General features: G+C 46.6%; 1 protein-coding gene and 1 non-coding gene across 4 annotated transcripts in view; one reads left to right on the top strand and one right to left on the bottom strand.

Annotated features, from left to right (window-relative positions):
* The window catches only part of LOC105470265 (myosin light chain kinase), a 272,694-nt gene that overhangs the window by 191,879 nt on the left and 64,195 nt on the right, over positions 1 to 16,620 (bottom strand). The gene's annotated exons all lie outside the window — the stretch shown is intronic.
* Positions 10,624 to 10,754, top strand: LOC112424707 (small nucleolar RNA SNORA5). The gene has a single exon (XR_003015576.1). It is a non-coding gene; the product is annotated as a small nucleolar RNA SNORA5 (small nucleolar RNA).

The raw sequence follows: 16,620 nt of genomic DNA, 5'->3' as shown, positions 1-16,620 counted from the left end.
GGGAAAGAAAAAGAGAGAACCAATAATAGTTGCCATGTACTTAGCACTTACTGTCAGGCATTGGACTAAGTACTTAAGGTGACTTAGAACTCATTTAATCCCTTAGCAGAATGGCAAATATTAACAGCAAAATTAATGGGGCAGAATGTTGGGGAGTATCATTGCTCATAAGGTAAATGGAATATACTCCCTGTCTTTCAATCTCTTCATTCTTCCTTTCACTCCCACTCCCTCAATTCTGCCAGCATTTGGTAATTTGAGTTATTTTGAAACAGAAATCTTGTAGGGGGCAGGGAAGGAAGCTGGGGAGAGGGCCAGCAGGTGGGTTTGGGCAACCCATGGCAGTGGGGTGTGCTATTGGTGCTCTAGGGTCACAGGATTAAGAGGAGACCCAGAAAGGAGAGGGAGTGAAAACGGTCACCTCTCTGTGGCAGGAGTCGGCCCTGCCCTCCCCTCCTCTCCAACACTGGTCTGTGAGATGCCTAGGAAAGTCCACTTGGGAAAAGAAGGTGCAGGAAGGAAATGCACCTCATGATTCTGCAGCTCACACGCTTCCCTGGAGCAGGCTGTGAGCAGGTTCTCTACCTGCAGACTAGAGATCCCATTCCTTCGGTCTAGAATGGCCTGAAATACACAAGGCCTCCCTGCTTTCTGCAGGGAGCTGGTTCTGTGGGGATGATCTTAAGGGACAAGCCCGGAAGATACTTTGCTAGGAAGACCCTTAGATTCTGAGGGCATGGGCACAAGTGAACTGGGAGAGAAGCTGCCCAGGCCTGCCTTCTAAATGTGGTCCCTGCTCCTCTCTATGTAGTTTAGGGGAGGCACCAGGTCCCATGGCCTGTTTCCCTTGGGAAAACTTTAGCTCTGTGACTCAACTAACACCTGGCTGACTGGAGGAGAGGGAAGAAGGAAGGCGCTTCTGTGCGTGTCCTCCTTTCCATGTGAGAGCTTAAGCCATTCAGCTGGAACAGGTCTTCCAAGGGAAGAGGGAGCAGGAAGTACTGCTGATAGGAGGGGCTGCACCGACGTGGTAGCCAGTAGGAGCCCAGACTCTCATCACGTGAAGATTGTCACCAGCCCCAGTGTCCACAGCTCCTGCTGGAACCCCTGGGGCCAAAGGCAGTTGCCATCACTCGTCTGGCTCTGGTGCATCCATGGTTGACTCAAGCTTCCGTTACTGAAAGGCCTGGGGATACTTCTATTCCAAATCCTTCCGCATGTGACACAGCAAAGGAAAATGAGACATGAGCCAACCTAGTTTATCAACTCCTTTGGGACCTGGGATTTGAGAAGCAGGTTTGCCGTTTTCTAATTACATCCATCAACACAATCTGCCTCCTCTGGCTGAAGCCCAAAGCCTGGCAAACAGTGTTAAGGATTTCTAGTTTTACTTCCACCCTTGGTTAGCACCGAGAGGAGAGGGCAGGTGCACAGGGAGGGAAGTGAGGAGGGAGCCGAGACTGGGTTTCTCCAATATGCCAGAGGAGGGAAGGTGCTAAATCTAGGTGGAGATTTTTCCCATAAAAATCTAGGGTTTTTTCCTATACAATTCTCAGACTGGCTGCCTCAACTATATATAGAGAGGGCCAATTCCTAATCAGGGTCAAGTTCAGAACTGTATCATAAACACAGCTGGGGTAACCGCCAGTCCTAGGAGGGTAGTAACAACAGATTTACAACCTAAGAGTAAGCACAGTGGTGACTGCAAGACAGAGGACTTGGGCGGAGCCATCACGTCACAGGCTTTGTTGTTACACACACCTAGACTTGAACCCTGCCACTGCCACACAGTGGCTGGATGACCTTGGGTGATTTACTTAACTTCTCTAAACCTCAATTTCGCCATCTGTACATCTGCAGGGTAGTATGATTAGCAGCAGCTTTAAGCATCTATCAGAAAGTAGATACTCAAAATACTCAATTCACTGTAACTGTAATAGGTAATTTTTAACCATGTCTGGCACGTAGCAAGCACTCAACAAGTGGTAACAATTTGATAACAGTCAGTTATGATGAAGACTCAGGTATCACATTTCACTTAAATGTTTTAGTTCATTTAAATATTGTTACAAACATTGCCCTATATATCACAAGGAATAGATTATTAATTCCTGCTTTTAAATTGCCTTTTTAAATCAGTTACTTATAATTGGTTGGACAATATGCATTGCTCTCATCTTCTCAGATTCTAGGTTACTGTTAGCACACTAAAATATGGCTGGATTGCAGAATGTCAGGGATGAAAGGGAACCTAAATCATGTAGTCCGCTCCCATACTTTATGGATGAGGAAATTAGGGCCCAGAGTAGACCAATGTATCTTCAAAGACTGAGTTGAGATCTCTGAAGCTGGTAAAGCACAGAGAACAGGCCATGGTAATCTAAGCAGGTGAGCCCTCCAGTACAGAGCTGATCTAGGGAGATGGTGGTGCTTGTATATAGGAGTAAGGAAACTCATCTGGTAAAGGGATGGGTCAAGAGAAATGTTGAGAAATATAGTAATTACATTGATTGAGACTAGCTAGTGGAGGGCCTAGAGGATAGTGATGCTTAGCTAATGTTACTAAAAGGGTTTTTACTTAAAATGAACATTTAGCTACTTATTTAACAACTTATAAAATACTTTCCTAATCAATATCCCATTTTAACTTCACAACATACCAAGATATTATTTATTTATGTATTTATTTTTTGAGATGGAGTCTTGCTCTTGTCACCCAGGCTGAAGTTCAATGGCATGATCTCAGCTCAGTGCAACCTCTGCCTCCTGGATTCAAGTGATTCTCCTGCTTTAGCCTCCAGAGTAGCTGGGATTACAGGCGCGCACCACTACGTCTGGCTAATTTTTTTTGTATTTTTAGTAGAGACGTGGTTTCAGCATGTTGGCCAGGCTGGTCTCAAACTCCTGACCTCAGGTGATCCACCCATCTTGGCCCCCCAAAGTGCTGGGATTACAGGCGTGAACCACCGTGCCTGGCCAATGTACTAAGATTTTATAGCCCCACTTTATGGATGGAACACCTGAGGCTCAAAGATCAGGTGAGACTTGCCTAAGGTCATATAGTTAATAAAGCAGAACTGGAATCCAGTCCTTCTGAATGTCAAATCCAACTTGGTAACATAATTAGAAAGGGTTTATCAAGATAGGTTAAATCTTACGGCCAGGCATGGTGGCTCACACCTGTAATCCCAGCACTTTGGGAGGCTAAGGTGGGGGTATCACCTGAGGTCACGAGTTCAAGACCACCCTGGCTAACATGGTGACACCTCCTCTCCACCAAAAATACAAAAGTCAGCTGGGCATGGTGGCAGGTGCCTGTAATCCCAGCTACTCTGGAGGCTGAGGCAGGAGAATCTCTTGAACCTGGGAGGCAGAGGTTGCAGTGGGCTGAGACAGTGCCACTGCACTCCAGCCTGGGCAATGGAGCGAAACTCCATCCCCGCCCTCCACAAAAAAAAAAAAAAAAAAAAAAAAAGTCACGTTAAATCTATTATAACAAATACCTTATAAAACAGGAAATGTCCAGTGTAACAAATGTATTGCTATCCCCTTAGATTTTTATTGCTATGACATCTGCTGGGTATAAATTTGACCAAGTCATCAATCCCTTGCCCAGGAAAACCTTTACATTTGTCCTAACCAAACAGAGTGACTTCATTTGAATCCCTCATGCCTGAGGAAGAGGCCATGCATACTGGCAAATGTGTGCAAGGCTGACACCACCATCAGCAGATAGCCTCTCCCCACACACAGAGGTTCCCCGAGTGTAGTTAAACATTGTTCCCATTCTCAGGCCAGAAATCTCTGTGTTGTCTCCAAAAACTTGCTGCCCTTCTCCAGACTCCCTCAACTCTCTCCTCCCACTAGCTGGGCACAAGCCCAGACCCCCAGCCTTAGGTACTGTATCAGAACGGCCAGGAGGCCTTGGCAGTGTGACAAGCTCTATGTTTCCACATGCAGTTCACCCCCTGCCCTCGCTGCCCTCCTGAGATAGGAGGGCTCCTCCCCAGACAGCCTCCAGCTGTGGGTGAGAAACAATGGCTTAGTGTTTCCTGGAAATTACCTGGGGGGGTGGAGAGCTGCCAAGCCAACCCTGCCAGGGTCATCAGCCCAAGGGCTGACAGTCAGGCCCAGACACAGCCTGGTTCTTCCTCCAGCCTCCTTCATCCTTCACTGCAGAGGGCTGTGTCTCTCCCCGTTTCTGGTAGTTCCACTTCCTCCCAGCCCTGTCCATTCTCACCAGGGACAGGGCAGAGGGATCCCGTTTCTCAGGTTCCTTTAGAATTCTTTGGTACCAACCTTAGGTCCTTTGAGGATGAGACTCATTTACTCTAGGTGCCTGGAATTTCAGAGCTGGAAGGGACCTTTGAAACTACTTTCAATCCTACCTCCAGCCCAGAGGGGTGTGGCTGTGTGCTCTTTGGGATATTTGAGGCTACCTCACCCTGAAAACATCAACTTCACTCAAAGATTTGGGAGAAGCATTTTTATATTACAACCAAAAAATACAGATCATTGTATAAGATACCAACTGTAAGTAGATTTTACAAATAAATAGGAGTTCAAATAAATGCCAGGCTTTCTGCAAGCTGCTACAGGCTACACTTCAAGCCCCTAATCCTAGAATACAAGCTCTTTCTCGACTGTCCTCAGGGATGGCTAAGTCAGAGAAGCACTGGTCCAGTCACAGAAAGGAAACCTAAGCTCCAGACAAGTGCAGTGACTGAACCACATACCAACTGTCACTAATACAAACAACCCATTTATTGAATGCCTATTGAGGACCAGGTACTGTACTGAGGGCTTTATCTAAGTTTACTTTAATTTTCAAAGTAATTCTATAAGATACATACTGTATTACTTTCATCTTAAAGATAAAGGAAGGACGCAGAAGTTGAGTAATAGTAGCCAAAGTTCTCTAAGCTAATAAGTAATGGCTACTTATTATCAGCTGGATTTGAACTGAGGTCTCTGATTCCAAGGTTCAGACCCTTGGTGACAAGGTCACATTGTTAGAGATGCCACAGGGAAGACCCGGGAGTGGATTGGAGTTCAAAGGTCCTGGTGTCCTGTCCTGGCTCTGCCGCTAGATTGCACACAATCACAGAACTCAGAGAGCCCCTGGCTCACCTTCTCAGTCTATAGATAAGAGAACCAAAGCAAGCCTACAGAGAAGAAACTGACTGAAGACCACAAAATTTCAGGGACAGGGTATCCTAACAGTGAGGCCCTGAGGGAGTATCCTAACCTCTCTGGGGTTAGAAGACCTCTAAACAGGCCAGGCATGGTGGCTCACACCTGTAATCCCAGCACTTTGGGAGGCCAAAGTGGGCAGATCACTTGAGGTCAGGAGTTCAACACCAGGCTGGCCAACATGATGAAACCCCATCTCTACTAAAAATACAAAAAGTTAGCTGGGTGTGGTGGCGGGCACCTGTAATCCCAGCTACTTGGAAGGCTGAGGCAGGAGAATCGCTTGAACCCAGGAGGTGGAGGTTGCAGTGAGCCAAGATCATGCCATTGCACTCCAGCCGGGGCAACAAGAGTGAAACTTCATTTCAAAAAAAAAGAAAAAAAGAAGACCTTTAAACATATAATCTTAGGTGCACATCCTGGCAGTCTCTCTGTGAGCTCCAGCACCTGCAGGGCCACTCGCACACTCTGCTCTGCAGACAGCAGCTCACACTATCCTAAACCTCTCACCAGTAAGCAGGATGGAGTACGCCAAGGAAACCCATTTGACAATCCCAGTTGCCCTGCTTCTGAGACTAGCTTGTCAGTCTGCTAGTGATGAGCTAAGCCTTGTATTACAGGAAATAGGACATACACGCAGTAGCCAAATGCCACAGCCACAACACACAGCCCTCTCAGCAAGGAAATTCCAGAAGTTCATTATTTCCTGCGGTTCTTATATATAGGAATCTCTTCCATAGTCCAACTTCTTAGGCCACTGTTGTTTGTCTAAAAGGCCTACTCCACAGCTGGACAAAAGGATTGAGAAGATGGGACTCTCCTGACTATTTCCAACAGTTTACCTGATCACGGTTCTCAAGCTTTATCAGGTTTGTGCTTTCAGCAGAGCAGGAAGAACAAGGGTCTAAGGCTCAGAACTCATCATCTGTCCACATATCTATCACTGTGTATTTACTGAGCGCCCACAGTGCCTGCTAGGACTATAAATAAGGTGAGGGCTTCAACAACCTCCTCCCAATACAATGACATAAGCGCTGCAGGTGAAACACGGACATAGGCCCTACCCCCAGACCTCAGGACAGAATGGTCATGTTTCCCGTGGTTCCCATAGTCTCCTTGTGATTTCTCTCTCCTCCCCTGCCCCTGCTTCCCTTCCTAATCGAGGTGGCCACTCTCTGGAATGAAGAGTTCAATCTGCATCCCCCTGTGGGCCATGGGTGAGCAGGGCAGCCCTGGGTCTGGAGCTGGCATCTGCTGAGCCTGGGCCTTTCTGGGCCCCAATGGGCTTGGGCTGGCCCACTGTGTCAGGGTTCAGCCCTCTCAGCTTCATTTCTGGCGCTCAATGGAATACAAAATGAGGAAATGTAAGCCAGCTCTAAGCCTGGCCCTGGCTCTGCCAATGGGGATGCCAGTTGTGTCTCCTCTAGATGAACAGTCCCCTCAACAGGCTCAGGACACTTCTCACCTTCTCTGTCATTGCCTTCAAGTATTCATTGAATATTTGAGCAACTGCTGCTCCAATCTAGATTCTGAGATTCAGCAGGGACCAAGTCCGGCTCCATCCCAGCCAGCTGGGAGGCAGGAATCACAGCAATACAGGGAGAAGAGCGAAGGAGTTAGAGAAGTTAGGGAAGACAGACTCAGGGAGCAGCCTTGGAAGGGGCACATTCCTCACTATGGCTCTGAGGCGGCCCCGGATCTCAGGAACCCTCAGCCTATTGGAGAAGAGGCAGACAAGAAGAGAGCAAGGAGCTCGTGGTCACCTGCCCGTTTCCTTGCCACTCAGCCCCTCACTCCCCTGACATTCCCCTGAGCTGGTCTGCAGGTTGCTGGAGTCTCTCCTCTAGCCACAGCTCTTTAAAGTTGAGCTGACTGAAGTCCACACAGTCTTGACCTGATGCTCTAAGCCTGGCCCTGGCTCTGCCAATGGGGATTCCAGTTGTGTCTCTTTTAGATGAACAGTCCCCCCAACAGGCTCAGGACGCTTCTCACCTTCCCTGTCATGCTCCTCAGGTAGGCAGGTGAGCCCACTCAAGCACCAGCTGCCTGCAATGCCTGTGGCAGGACTGGCCGGGAGTCCAGTCAGACCCTCGGCTGTCCTCATGTGACTCACACTGGCCCTTCCACATCATGCCCTGCCTGTCTCCCAAAGGACACCCTCCAGTTCCAGGGTCTCAGCAGGGCAGTCAGTGATGTTGCTGAGAACAACTGATTTTTACCATCTGCAATGATGGGTGATAACAGATATCAGTCATACTTTTAACAGACATACTTTTCTCCCTTAACAGTCTCATTTTTCTACCAATCATGGCTACCTCTTTCTCCTCATACTTCACCAAAGATGTTAATGAGGCTAACATATGTTTCTCCTCTTCTCCCAGCCCTAAATCTCTTCTAGAGTGGGGCTAACTAGAAAGAAAATGGTGACCTCTGGGCACCTGGAGAAGGCACGGAGCAAACCAATGACCAGCTGAGAGCACAGCCCATCAGCAGGAACACAAAGAGGAACTTCTGCTCAGAGGTGTCAGCTCAGGTGGTTCCCAGCGGAGAGGAGAAAGTGTGTCCCCTGTCAACCCTCTATGAAACAGGGAGCCATTTGCACTTGGGCTGAGGGAGCCCTTCCACACAGGATCCTCCATCAGCTGCAAGGGGGAAGTACAGGCAGATGCAGGGCCAACAGGGAGATCAATGGACCGCCACCAGCTATTAGCTGCACTCATACCTGGCTCAGGGAGCACGGGCCTTGAGGATATGGGGCTCAACTTCCAATAGGGAATTTGGAATCCTATTGGAGAAAACAGTTTATCGAAGAGAAAAATAGAGCCGCAGGAGCCAGGAAAGTGGGATGGAAAATTAAAAAGCTAATGGGGCATTGGCCTGTTCAAAGACCCTAAAACCCTTCATGCTTGTCTACTCCTGAACTTGAAATTCTGCATCCTGCTGGAGATGCTGTGCTAAACAAAGGCAGCAGTTCATTTTTTAACATTCAGCCTAGAGTGCCCAGCATTTATTGAGTGTTAGATGCTCTCTCTCACCAACAATAATAAGATTGGTATAGTGCTCTGAAGAGCAGTATGTTGTTTACCATCCCTGCAAAGCTTTGAAACGGCAATTCTAGTGCCAGAACATTTTCTTTCAAGCAACTTAGGTAAGCTTCTACCTGGTGGACACAGCAGCCAGACAGCTAGGCCCCTTCAGCTGTGATTGATCAGGCCAGAAAGCAGTATTTCACGTACTTATTTACATCATTTTTCTATAAAAACATATCTATTAAATTAACAATTCACTTCTAATTACTAACCCCCATTTCTAACAGTTATATAACATTGAACAGAATGCTTTTATCATTAGAACCTGGAGCTTTTATCATTAACGCTCAATAAAAAGAATCCATTTTTAATCTCACTCTGGTTTTTTGTCATTACCTAATATGGAACTGTTCTTAGAGAAAGCAGACCCCTGGGACTTCTCAGAGTCAGCTGCAGAGATTCAGGACGCCCACACTGAAGAACTCTTGCCCCCAGTTCTGTTCCCCCTCATACCTATTAGTCAGGGCTGGGTTCCATCGCCTTAATGGCTTCATCCCTCTCTGTTTCTGGGCCCAAGAGAAAAACTGAATTCATTATTGACAGCACCTGGTCCTTGTGATGTATGCTTAAACCAAATGAGGGGAGGTCAGAACCATCTTGCTTACACCTGTTTCAGTTTAAGCCTTTGCAGTGGTACTTTCTCCCCCTTTGAAAGTCAGGTTTCCCCACCCAACCTCTCTAGGAAGCTATGGTTTAACATTAGCCCATGCTTGCTCAGGTGTCCTCTCCACAGATCTCAGCAGATTCCGGCCAATTCCATATCTAGCCTGGCCTCCAAAGCAGAGCGTTCTCTTGAGTGAGATGGTGGTTTCCCCTTATCTCTTAACTAGAGACTTAAAATAGTGTCCAGGTGCCAAAAGTTGATTTCTTGCTTAAGTACAGGAAAAGCCAGAGTTTGCCCCAACACTTGTCACCTGTGCCCCTCAACCAATCAACCGAACAAAACATCTACGAAAGATCTAGATGTTTCTTTACTTTGGCAGTCCCTGAACTGTTAATCTGTTTGTTCACATGTCCAGTCAGCTGTGCCTGTCACGGCTTCTCCGTTGACTGGGGGCCCCGCTGAGCTGAGGCCGTGAGGAGATACTGCATGAAGGTCTTTACCTCCTGTTTCCCAGTGCTCCCAAGATGTCCAGCCAGGCATATTGGGGTACTCAGGGTCACACCAATCCTCCTGTGGGCACAGGGGAGGGGGCCTTCTCCACAATCCCACCCCACTTTTCTCGCAAGATGAACCTAGTCTTGGCTCCCAGGCTGGATCACTGATCGTCAACTTGGCAGTCTGCTCAGTAATGGGGTTCCCAAAAAGCCTGCCTTGACAGCCGATAGAAGAAAGGGCAGACAGGAAGAAGTAAACAAAGCTCACTCAGGCCAAGTCCCTATCTGCTTAAAGTTATCACCCTCTACCATTTGAACTGATTTTTGCACTAGCCATACCAGCGCTTTTTCATGAAAAGTCAATAACTTGCTAATGCTAAAAGGTTGCAAATAGGGGAAGGTTCAGTTGGCAAATTATATACCCTTACTTAAGCTTCTGCTTATTGGGATTTTAATGGTCATATACCAGGTTTGCAGGATGGGGGAGCAAGACTGCAAGGGGAAAAGGAGCTCTTCGGTCAAAGTTAAATATGAATTATAGCCACATGCTGGGGCAGCCTGGGAATAATTACCTTGGTTATCTTAATCAGGATAGCAGAGCCATATTCATCTACAACACCTGGGCCACTTCTCCATCAGGCTGGGCCCACCTCTGCATCAGGGAATTTTAATTCACTGTCTCTCTTTTTTTTTTTTTTTTTTTTTGAGATGGAGTCTCGCTCTGTTGTCCAGGCTGGAATGCAATGGCGTGATCTCGGCTCACTGCAGCCTCCACCTCCTGGGTTCAAGTGATTCTCCTGCCTCAGCCTCCCAAGTTGCTGAGATTACAGACGTGTGCCACCATGCCTGGCTACTTTTTGTATTTTTAGTAGAGACGGGGTTTCACCATGTTGGCCAGGCTGGTCTCGAACTCCCAACCTCAAGCGATCTGCCCGCCTCAGCCTCCTGAAGTGCTGGGATTACAGGCATAAGCCACCACACCCGGACAATTCATGGTCTCTTAAGCACTAGAGGCAACCAGCAGAGCAATTGTCATCAACCCAGAATGTCCTCCAACCTCCTTTTCAATAATTAGGGTGACCACATAACATTATCCAAATGAGGATTCTTGAGAACGGAAAGGGCTCTTTGAATATTCATGCTGGGACTATTTAGGGGAGCCAGGGTATACATATGGCCACCTCTACCCTAATCTCTCCCATGTCTCCCGACACAAGACATGACTTCAAAGATGTCTTCCCCATGCAGCTGTGTCAAATTTGATGCCTGCCCTGCCTGTGTGGGCACCGACCCAGAAGGCTGCCACAGAAACACTGACTCATGGGCGCTGTTCCTGTGTCTCAGCCTCAGGGATAAATTTGGTTACAGACACCAAGCCTCTAGAAAAACAAAAGACAAAGGTGTCTTCCCTGGCCACATTCACCCTATTCCGGCCAAGCTCGGGCTTCATGTGCCCTCTGTCCAGGAACCTGTTATTTCACACTGCAGGTTATTTTGGACATGTTCTCATAGCTGTCCTTACTCCTTTGCTAGACCGACAGTGTCTTCGTTTCTGACTCTTTACAGGAATGTTGAACTCACCTGAGTTTCCTTGTCCCATCGTCGTTTGTCAATCATAAACAAATAAACAATATTGGCTAAAAGTTTGGTTGTGAGTAGGATTACAAATGACTTTTCCCCCAATATAAATACTATCATTTTCTGTAATATTTTTCCAATATTTTTCTATGTATATACTTTTAAAAATAAAATTATATATACAAATGATCATTGCCTTCATTTTTCATGCTTTTCCTCAGATATGGAACACTCTTCATAAATCTTATTTTCAGTGACTATATCATATTCCAGCAAGTAGATAAGCCAAAACTTAATGATGCCTCTGTTAGTTACCATTTAGGTTGCTTCCAATTTCATTAAAACAAACAGTTTAATGGACATAAACTTATCCTTTCTTTCTTTTTCTTTCTTTCTTTTTTTTTTTTTTTTTTTGAGATGGAGTCTCATTTCATTGCCCAGGCTGGAGTACAATGGCACAATCTCGGCTCACTGCAACCTCCACCTCCCAGGTTCAAGCAATTCTTCTGTCTCAGCCCCCCGAATAGCTAGGACTACAGGCACCTGACACCATGCCCAGCTAATTTTTGTATTTTTACTAGAGACGGGGTTTCACCTTGTTGGTCAGGCTGGTCTTGAACTCCTGACCTCAGGTGATCTACCCACCTTGGCCTCCCAAAGTGCTGGGATTACAGGTATGAGCCACTGCACCTGGCCCCTTTATTTCCATAATAATCCTTTAGATTATTTCCCCAAGATACATTTCGAGAACTTCAATTACTGAGTCAGAGTGCGTGGGATTTTATGGCTCTTGCATCCAGGTCCTCTTGATTCCTGTCAACTTGCCTGGTGCTGACTTGTGGCTCCCCAGTATTCTACTCTCCTGCCTCAGCCTCCGTTCAAGCTTGTTCTTCTTGATCTGGTGCCAGAATTCAGGCAAGGATGAGGTTCAGGGATTCCTACATGGTTTGAAGGGATGTACACTTAGATACCCAACCAAGTTAGGTTAGGCTTGGGAAGTGAGGCAAGTATTGAGTAAGACAGAAAAGGATCCAAACTTCGAGAAGTCGTGAAGTTCAAAACGACTGTTATCAAGCAAAACATGAGGCTTCTGCCCTCTCCAGTATAATCCTGCCAGTGTGGGCAGCTCTGGAATGCCTCCCACGTTCTTTTCCACCCAGCTGAGTCCTACTCCAACCTCAAGGTCCATCTCTTCTCTAAGTCCTCCCCACCCAGCAGGATCTAAGAGCATCGAAAGCCCTATTTATGACATGGGTCCACAAGCACCCCGTCCATGACATTGTGCCCACCAATCTATGAAAAGTAAGAAAAATGAGGACAACATAGGGAGCTTTTTATACAGCTTAATGTACATAATTTAATCTGTCCTCTAATCTCAGTTTATGTCCTTCATACTTCTTAGAAATTCACATGTTCTTTCATTTATTTGTAAAAATGTAAACGGCTTTGTTTAATTAGAAGTTTGTTCCTTCATCACATGTTTCTGAGAGCATACTACCTGCCAGGTGCTATAACAGTCCCTGGAGACATAGCAGTGAACAAAACAGACGACGCTTCCCCTGCCCAGCCCAGCTCAGACTCTGCAGATTAAGGCCTTGTCTCCCCAGCTGCAATGCCTATGAGCAGGACCTGGGTTTGGGCATCTTTGGATCTGCACACACTAAGTTCTTAACACACACTTGCTGAGGACAGGGTTTTATAATGATACCAACACTTCCTGGGAAGATGGTGGGAGCACTGGTATGCACAGCAGTATGTATTGATGGCATACATCCTATGGGTCTCCCACATGTATGTATGGCATATGTATGCATGCATGGAAGCAAGAAGTAGGCGTTGAGGTCAGCCAGCTCTGGCACCACACTGCCTGGCTTCTAGACCCAGCTCTGCTGCAAGACCTTCAGCAAGTTATTGGACTTCTTTCAGCTCATGTCCTCCCTATAATGGGGGCAAGATGGTAACAGCACTTGTCTCAGAGGTCATGAGGATTGAAGTCCTCAGCTGGTTCCCTGGAAGCCCTCCTTAAATGCGGCCTGTTGCAGCTATAACCATAGCACCAATCGGGTGCTAAATGAACCAGCTATTAGACAACAGAGTCAACATTAAACCAGGAGAAAACTTCCACACTCCAGGGAAGCAACCTGAAATCGAAGATGTATCTGACTGGTTGACCAGAAAAGTTAATAACATAAGAAATAAATTTTCATTTGTATGTAAAAGAGAGGGAAAAAACTAGACAGACTTTCTCTTCCTTCTCCAAAGATGCCAATAATAGAAACATGGTACAATATCCCTGCCAAATCCAGGTTTCCAGAATGATGGGCACGTGCCAGAATTCAACCACAAACAGCCAGGCTGAGTTGTGGGGAGCAGAATTGGGGAATAAACACACACAGATCGGGGACTTTCCTGAAGTATGGACATTCCACAGACAGATCATTTCCAGTGCCACACAGAGCTTCGGAATTTAAGAAGTCTGAGGGAGGGTGAGGTAGGGTGGGAAACAGAGCATGGGCCACAGCCAGCAGAAGGACAAAGGCCCAAGTTTGTAGGAGCTGCTCTTAGCACCGAGATTTAAGTGGAATGCTTTGCAGATTTAATATCAGTGGCGTAGATAAAATAATGTCAGCAGATTGAGTAATTAAAGCTTCTTGGCTCACTTCCTCACTCTCTCACTTTCTGGAAGGATGCTCAGAGGGAAAAGAGATGGGTTCAATAAACCAAGAATTCCTCAGACTGATGAGGATATTTTTAGTTTCTCCTGACATCTAGGATAGCAGAGACATTATTTCAGGATCAGATCTTGACTATGCCCTTTACACTGGGCTAAGCATCACTCTTTGAAACCCTTTGATGAAAATTAGATTCTTTTAAAGATGTCCACACACTAATTAAGACTACTTCTGGGGAGTCTTCAGGCCCCAGCAGAGGCCGTTTCTAGCAGAGTGGAACATATACCGTGAAGCCAGTTGCCACCACTCCTATTTCTCACCATCTCCCCAAATTCCTTTCCCTACCTGCCCAGGGTTCCTCTCTGGGCCTGCATCTGGATCAGATCTGCTCAGCCCAGGCCTACAGCTACACCAGGGGAGTTGCCAGGGTGCCACAGCCAGGTCATCACAGAGCAGCACTGGCCCAACCACCTGTTCCCACTTGCTTTTTAAAGCTTGGGCTTTTTGACAAGGAAAGAGTGAATCACAGAACCACAGATACAGTTAAGACCATGGAGATCTGCTCATTCCACCTCCTACCCAGCAGAGGAATCTCATTCTGTCCCAAACTGGGCAACAGTGGACCTGATGTGTGCGACGAGATTTGCCAGGGTATAGCTGAGCCATGGGGCTGTGATTACAGGCTGATAGCAGGTAAGGAACCAAACCCAGCAGGGTTTGAGGCAGGACTTAGTCCAGATCCTAGTGGATCCCCTTGTGAGACAGAGCAGGCCTGAGAGTGCGAGGAGCTGCAGCACTAACTCCTCCAGATCCTTAGGGTGGTCCTGGATTCCCAAGAGGTAAGACACCCTCCTCACACATGCAGAAACCATCTCTGTGCATGTCCAACAGATCTGAGGCCTGAGGCTCCAAGAAGGGACAGGGAGGCATGGCAGGGGAAAGAGTTCAGGTCACTGTTAGCAGGGTCAGCTCTCTTAGGAATGGTCTAGAGAACCTCATTAGGGCCGTCCTTTTCCATTGCCCAGCTCCTGTAGCAGAGGGGCTTATTGTGGGGACCTTGACAGAGCCCAGACAGCACATCTCTGAAAGGTAACCACTGAGTTGCCACCCTCACAGGTAGCCCATTCCCATATGATGTCAGGGGGCACTGTATTATTCAAGAAATGATTTTTGCTGAGCCATGATATGCCTCCCCCTAAATAGACCCAATTCTGCCTCCTACAGTCACACAGAGTGAACTCTCCTCGTCTATAAGACACACCTACAAATGTTTGAAGACAGGCATAACTTATCCTTTATTCTTCTGCAGATTAAACACACTCAATCCCACTTCAACTGTTTCTACTTGGCAGTTTTCAAATACATCCACTTCCTCGGGGCACACATTAGTTTCACTATGACCCTCTTGCTATGACTCTGAGGAATGAAGAAAGAACACAACCACAGGGTGCCTGTAATCCTAGCACTTTGGGAGGCCAAGGCAAGTGGATCACTTGAGCCCAGGAGGTCGAGACCAGTCTGGGCAACACAGCAAAACCCAACTCTACAAAAAACACAAAAATTAGCTGGGTATGGTGGCACATGCCTATGGTCCCAGCTACTCAGGAGGCTGAGGAAGGAGGACTGCTTGAGTCCAGAAGGCAGAGGTTGCAGTGAGCCGAGATGGCACCTCTGCACTCCAGCCTGAGCATCAGAGCCAGACCCTCTCTCAAAAAAAAAAAACAAAAAAACCCAAAACAAAAACAAAAACCCACAACTCACAGCCACACAGTGGTTAAATGTGCAGATTTGAATCTCAGTTCCATCACCCACTGTGCCTCGGTTTCCTCAGCAGCGCCTGATAATCTTAGTTGTGGTGAATTAAATCAATCAATTCATGGAGAGCTCTTAGAACTGTGCTTGGCACCTGATAAGCACCTAATTAAGTTTTAGCTACTTCTTAGCACAATGCTTAGCATATAAGAAGTACATAATACATACACAAGTCCTCCACCTAGATATTCCAGTTCCCTGACTCACCAGCTTCCTTATCGATCAAACAACAACAGCACCACTGCTGGGCAAGACTGCTTTGGAACTCTGATGAGGCAAGAAATGAGAAGTCTCCTGGTCAGTGCTTGGTGCACGGCAAGGATGCAATAAACGTTAGCTTCCTCTACCTTTTTATTGATGCAGCAGTTGGGAGACCATTCTTCATGTCTCTCACAGTTTTGCACATCTTGCAAGCAGAGGTACTGACTGCCTTTGTTCCTGAGTATCTTTTCAAGAAGATCTGCATAGCAAATAGCCTTCAAAGAGAGAGAGAGTTTCCCTCAGGATGGAGCAAAGTGCAGGCACACTTACTGTTCATTACAGAATCTCAAGTTCCCTAGGCTCAGGACTTCTCTCCACTGGGTGTGCAGGTATCACCTGGCCCTCTTGGTGTCAACCTGTGGAGGCTGGAGCTCAAAGAACCAGTACAGGAAAATGCTGATATTCTGATTACTGTTATTGTTGTGAATCACAAAGTCCCTTATCTCTAACCTATAAGTCTCATCTTCTGCCAGCATGTATGAAACTGTGGCAGGTTAACTCCTTCACTTGAAAGTATGTGAAATCTAAGACCCTTCACAGTTATTAGCAAAAGTCTATAGGAAAGATAGTGGCAAAATAAACTCCTTTCCCATAGTCTTTATCTTAAAATGTCATCTACCCCTTCACATCCTGCCAACATTTAGCTGACTTTTTAAAATTTTTAAGTAAAGAATGTTTCCTTATTTATTTTCGTATTATTCATGTTGATTTTCATCTTCTGGATTCTAATTCAAATTTCTGTGCATTTGAGATATTTCTGAGGCTCCTTTTTTTTTTTTTCCAGGGGGGCATTCTTTTGAATTTGAAGACTCCCCTTTTTAAATCCTTTTGTCTGAGATGCACAGACCATCATCTCTCCTTACATCCCATTCATTCCTCCCACCAAACCTGGTGCACCACCATCCTTCTAAATCTAG

Source organism: Macaca nemestrina, chromosome 2, assembly GCF_043159975.1.
Source record: "Macaca nemestrina isolate mMacNem1 chromosome 2, mMacNem.hap1, whole genome shotgun sequence".
Taxonomy (NCBI): Eukaryota; Metazoa; Chordata; class Mammalia; order Primates; family Cercopithecidae; genus Macaca; species Macaca nemestrina.
The sequence above is the reverse complement of the archived record's forward strand: the minus strand, read 5'-3'. Positions and strand labels throughout refer to the sequence as shown.